Source organism: Prionailurus bengalensis, chromosome B4 (genome assembly GCF_016509475.1).
Source record: "Prionailurus bengalensis isolate Pbe53 chromosome B4, Fcat_Pben_1.1_paternal_pri, whole genome shotgun sequence".
Taxonomy (NCBI): domain Eukaryota; kingdom Metazoa; phylum Chordata; class Mammalia; order Carnivora; family Felidae; genus Prionailurus; species Prionailurus bengalensis.
Window position 1 is genome coordinate 46,710,365 of NC_057358.1, and position 6,615 is coordinate 46,716,979.

Genomic DNA, 6,615 nt, shown 5'->3' on the forward strand with positions numbered 1-6,615 from the left:
GTGGGGGCTCCATAAATATTTGTGAAATGAATGAGCGATGAGAAGGAATCAGGAATGTGTTACGCCCAAGAGGAGAGCCTAACACCACAAGCTATAAACATAAGCTAAAGCATGGTTAATAGCGAGGACTCAGCAGCAGACAGTCAGCAACATGTATGTGGTCCCCTGGACTGTCACTCTTGGCCAAGCTTGCCTGGAGGCACCGTGGGAATGGTGATCCAGGAGAGGGTCTCCACTCTTCCCTACCCACCCCTCCAGTCTCTGTAAGAGAAGTTGGGAGGAGACAAGAAACAATTGGCTGACTGGTCAAGTTAAAATGGGGGTTTTCCAAGGAGAATGGCCTTGTTGGCAAGAGGAATACTCTGGTATCAGACGATAGCCACACAGGAGAGGGAGAAGCTGCTTGAGGACCACCCACCAACTAAGGGTTTGTCTCTTACCAGGCAGATTTCCAGGTTTTTGCCTCAAGCTAGTAGGGGGATGGTGTGCTACTTAGACAAGGAAGACTGAGACAGGAAAAGGTCTTGGTGGCTGGATGGAGAGTTCAGTTTCAGACACATCAAGTCCAAAGTACCTGTGAATTGTGTGTGTGAATATGTCAGGTAGTCTGTTGGATAAATGCAATCTGGAGCTTTTAGATTTATTTTTGCTTTTTTGTCCTTTTCTTCATGTGCCAGGTTCCAAGCTTGGTACCAAGCTGGATGACAGGGAGACGGGACACCCCTTCACCCTCACTTTCCAGCTGTCTCTCAGCAGCTGCATAAATTGGGAGGCACATTCTTTCATTTATTCATCCCGCAATCAGACACTGAGCCTTTGCTAAGAACTGGTATTCTGCTGGGAGCTGAGAATACAAAAACAAATAAGCCTACCTATCAGCATTCAAGAAATCACATGGAATTGGTGAGCTATGCTGACAAATGTGGAGATGGATGCACTCGAAGGTGTAACTTGAAGAATAAATGAATACACCCACCTCTCTTCCTACCGGAAAGAGACTCCAGAAAAGGGCAGGCCTTATCAATTACCTATTAACCCCCCACAAGTGGTTATTTCAAAGGTCTTATGTTTTTGCATCACTGAGAGGGGGTCTGTTCAGTGTAGGTCTTAGCAGTGGACTCATTTCTTAGTTCCACATGCCTGCAGGCCACCTTTTGAAAGGAGATGGGATGCATACAAAAGTTAAGTCTGGGCTGGAATCGAACACTTGGGAGTCACTGGCACACGGATGGTCACAGAACCCAGGCACGTGATCTGTGACATCATGGATGGGCTCCCTTGGGAGGGTGTGCAGAGCAACTGATGTGGCAGAAAGAGGGTAGAGTATTACCCGACTCTACCCCACCCCCCCAAGAACCACAGCAACCTAAGGGCAGGGTGGGGAGTGAAGGCAGTACGGAGTAGTCTGGGGTAGGTGCACCTCGAGAATGACAGATCACAGGTGTTCAAAGGAGGAATGCAAGGGAGAAGGTGGTGTCTCTATCAAATGGTACAGAGGAGCCATTTACCCTGATAAAGACCAAAATGTGCCTGCTGGACTTTGTGAAGGAGGATCACTTTCAGAGAACGTAAATGTCTATCAACAGAGTGAACGAGAGGCAAGGAAATGAATACTCTGTGTGTAATTTGTTTTTATTTTAATTAATTAATTAATTTTCATAGACAGAGAATGTGAATGGAGGAAAGACAGAGAGAGACACAGAATCCAAAGCAGGCTCCGGGCTCTGAGCCGTCAGCACAGAGCCCAATGCGGGGCTCAAACCTATAAACTGTGAGATCGTGCCTGGAGCCGAAGTTGGGATGCTCCACCGACTGAGCCACCCAGGTGCCCCTGTGTGTAAAGTAATTTGTAAGGCAATTTGTGGAGGAAATGAAATGGTACCTGGAAGACAAGACAGGACCAAGGGAAGTTTCTCTGTTTTAACTGGAGGGTGTGAGATGATCATACGTTGGAGAGGAGAGAGCCAGCGAAGAGGGAAAGATTGAAATCATAAGGGTGGAGTAAGATAGTCCAGAATTCTTATGGAAGTGAGACCTGGCCCCAGCAGAGGTGACAGGACAGGTCTCGACAGACAGTGGGACACCTCATTTTCTGTGAGAGGGAAGGAATCAAGGGCAGTATTGTCCAACGACCACCAAGCCCTTCTCCTAAGAATTACATAGATTCCAATAACTCTGTTTCCTCCATGGGGCCTTTGCAGACACAACCAAGTGCTGAAGGTTCCTCTTGGTTTCTAGAATGGCTGAGGCTTGACGGGGCTCTGCCTCTGGTTGAGGCCTCTCCGTTCATGAAACACACTCCGCTCACCCTGCAAACACCCTGTGTGAATGCCCCCATTTGGTGGCCCATAAGAAAGGACTCTAAAATGAGAGTGGAGACAACATGATTACAGACACACATGATATATTCAAAAGTACGTTGTGGACATTGTTTAAGGAGGGGCAATAGTCCTGTGTTTGCATTGGTGGTATATGAACTCCTTTTAGCTGAATTAAAAAAATTTTTTTTAATGTTTATTTATTTATTTTTGAGACAGAGAGAGACAGAGCATGAACGGGGGAGGGTCAGCGAGAGGGAGACACAGAATCTGAAACAGGGTCCGGGCTCTGAGCTGTCAGCACAGGGGCCCGATGCGGGGCTCGAACTCACGGACTGCGAGATCGTGACCTGAGCGGAAGTCGGCGCTCAACCGACTGAGCCACCCAGGCGCCCCTCTTTTAGCTGAATTTTAATCTGTAGAGGGAAAGAGAGAGACGGGACAGACCAAGGCTGCTGGTTTGACAGGTAGCGAATAGGTTGCTGCTGGGTATCTGTGTTATTTCTGGAGTTTTAAGTTCCTGGAGTTTGGTTCACCGAAATTTCGGGCCATGCCATGCACCCTAGGGATACAGGGATTATATCATTGCCACTTTGGCTCAGCCTCAGTATAAATTATACAGGGAGGGAGCGTCCACCCAGTATATTCCCTCCTGGCCTCCTTTCCTTCTTGCCAGATGTTGAACTGAATGTTAAGGAGTATTCGGTCCTGGAGTCAAACTTCCTGAGCTCCCATTCTAGCTCTGTCATGTACCATCTGTGCAGCCCGGCGCATGTTAATGAACCTTCCTGAGCTGACCCAGTTCATCTGTAAATGGGGTAGAAATGGCGGCGCCTGTGACTACCTCACAGGGTTGTTGTATAGAACAAATAATTCACATAATGAGTTTGCCTAGGGACATGCCTGGGACATGACGAACGCTCCATAGATGTTAGTTACCAATAGCCCTCATTTTAAAATTCAAAACAATCTACATTAGCAAGACTGAGCATCCACCGTGCACATATCCTTATACTCTGGGGGTGACATGGGGAAGAGGGGTGTAACTGGGGGAATCAGAGAAAGATGTGAAGTCACTTCAGCCGGGATGTGAGGGATGGATAGGGAGCAAGGGGAGGTTCTAGGTGTGGGAGCAGTGTGAGCAAAGGCACGGAGTGGGGAAAGTGAGGGGTACCTTTGGAGAACCAGCATGTATTCTCATGCTATTGGAGGATAAGGAGCCCAGGAGAGGAGAAGAGGCAAGACATGAAAAGAAGCTGGGTTTGAGCCAGCTCATAACATGACTTTCTGATGAGGGTCTAATGAACTCATTGCCAAGGAAAACTTAAGTTTTATCTGAAGTTTGATTACGAGGTTGCTCTATGCAGCCCGTACCGATTCCTGCCACACTTTCAGTCCTCTTTGGCATTTCCACCTCACACAGATGGATTCTCCGTTCTGCATTTGTGCACATCGCTCGGGTCTCTCCCCAAACTTCTACAGAATGATCATTGCTAGCGAAACAAAACATCTCTAAAGAGAAAGCCTAGAGCTAGTCAAGAATATAAATTCAATCAAAGGCAAGATCCATGGCATTCAACCAAATGCTATGAAGCTTTAATTACTGTGCTCAAGATCAAAGTAATTTTACTCAAGAGTGAAGAAGCCAAATGTAAATGAAGGAGGTCTTCCTTAAACAAGTGATGACCAGTTCCCTGAACTCGGCCAAATGTTCCACTGTAGTCACAGCCACAATCACCTGATGGCCATTAAGCACTCGCGTAAGCAGGAGAGTGAGGTATCGTGCTGGGTTATGTACAGGACAAAGCTTACTGGGTGGTGCTCACAAAACATACAAGGGTATTAATGCCACAGGAAGATGGCTTCTGGCTGAAGGCAGAGACAGCATCCTTATATATGCAGTTCCAGGCTGTGGTCCTAGCATCAGACCCCGAGCATAGTTTAGATAATTTGTTAATATCTGGACTCTACAGTTTCCTGGTTTCCAACTTCATTACACAATAATCTCAAATGTTAACTATATGCTCTACTCCAGACCCCAGGGAGAGAAGGAGGGAGATGGGGCCAGAGGGCCTTTTCATAAAGTTCTATTTTGGGAAAGATACAGATGAGAAGTACATGGGAGTCAGGAAAAGATGTTACCTTCACTAGTTCACAGATTGGCAATTGGAAACCCTGGTTTCTGTGGTTGTTTTTCATTGTTAAATCCAGACTGAAGATAAACATTTTATTTCCTTCGCTCCTGTCCCTCTTTTTTTCTTAATTCACTGTATCACCATCCAGTCACCCCATGTCCTCACTGTGGGGTAGGGGGACTGAAAATCAATCCCTTCTGCACTTTGATGGCGCTCCACTCTTCTGGGCTTTCAAAGGGGGAGAGAGGAGAGATGGGGAACAGGAACCACCGACAGAGGAAGGCAGCCAAGTGCAAAGCCATTTGCACCAGCTCAGAAGTGAGAATGTAGAGGGGGCACCTGGGTGGCTTGGCTGATTAAGTGCCTGACTTCGGCTCAGGTCATGATCTCATGGTTTGTGAGTTCGAGCCCCGCATGGGGCTCTGTGCCCGAGCCTGGAGCAGATTCTGTGTCTCCGTTTCTCTCTGCCCCTCCCTCTCTCCGCCCCCTCTCAAAAATAAACATTAAAAAAAAAAAAGTGAGAATGTAGAATTAAAACCTTTAAGATCCTCTGCAATCTGGCCTCCACCCATCTCTTCAGCTGTCTCTCATTTCTCCCTGTCCCAAATTCTTGATTCCAGGTAAATAGCCCTACTCACTGTCCTCTTGCAGAAACCCCTGTAGATTAGCTACTCCGAAGCCATTCTGAATGTCATTTTCCCTTGTTGCTCCCCACTCCAGAGGCTGGAAAGTTAAACACACACACACTTACCCCATCTCTGTTGCAGGTATGGGGGCTCTATGTCAGTCCTGGCCCATTAGATATAAGTGGAAATCTGCTGGGGGAGTGTCTGCTTGTTTACTCATAAAATTAGATGATACTACTGATACAGCCTTTCCTCCTCTCCCTTTTTTCCTACCTTGAACATGGACGAACGTGCAATGGCAGGAGCTGCGCCAGCCATCTTGCAGCCATGAGGGAAACAGCAAGGCAAGTGCAGAGATGTAAGCATTGAGCTAATGAACCTACCACTAGATTTCTCGCTATGCGAGAAAAAAAAGAAAAACGTATTAGTTTAAGCTACTGTTGGTTCAGTTGTCTGTTACTTAAAGGTTAAAGTCATCCCTAAATGATGACCCTGAACTAGGTCAGGGGATATAATGGAGAACAAACCAGGTATGCGGCTCTTCCTTATTATCAAGAAAGAGAGAGGAAAAAAAGAATAAGTCCCCAAATCACAAATATTGGCTTGCATTAAGAAGGAAAACAAATACAATGCTATGATAGAAAACTGTGGGGGACCCTAGTTTAGACAGAGGGGCCATTATAGACTTTTTTGAGGATGAGGGGGTTAGGTTAGGGCCTATGGGAAAAGAAGAGGGCCCAGCCACTTGAAAAAGAAGGTAGAAAGGATTTCTGGCAGACACAACAGCTAGTGCAAAGGCTCTGGGGGTGATAAAGAGCTCGCTGTGTTCAAGGAAGCAGAAGTTCACCAAGGCTGGAGGATAGAAGGGAGAGATTATAAAGAAAGGAAGGGGAAAGAGTGGTCAGGGGCCAAATCACACAAGGCCTGGCAAGACATGAAATGGAACACACATTTCAGTCTAAGGGCAAAGTGAGAGTTTTAAAGCAAAGTCCCTCTGGATGTTGTATAGAAACGGACCAAAGGGAGGTGCGACCAGTCAGGAGGCCGCTGCGGGAGTCCAGGGAAGAAAGATGGTGACGTGCCCTAGGATGGTCCCGGTGGAGACAGAGTTGCCTCAGTGGCACTTCCTGATGTAGTAATGCTCGCTGGCCACGTCCTCCTTGCTGATTTTCCCATTTTCTTCCTGCACCACTGACCATGTCTTTGTCAGTCTCTTTTCCTCCGCTCTTCTCCAAACATGGGGTTCCCCTGGATGCTTACCTAGGTTCTCGCTTCTCCTCTGCAGCCTTTCCCTGGGAGAGTCCGTAGTTCATCCACTCCATCTGTATACTGACGGCCTCCGCACATACGTCCTACGTGCCACTGGGAGGCAGCCTCCCTCAGGTGCTCCCGCACGACCATCGCGTGGACGCTGCTCTCGGTCACCTGCTTCTCGCCTGGGCTCCCTGCCACAGAGAGTGGCAGCTCCATCCACCCCGCTCCAGCCAACATCCTGGGCACTGCCCTGGACCCCTTCTCCCTCACCTCACTCACCCG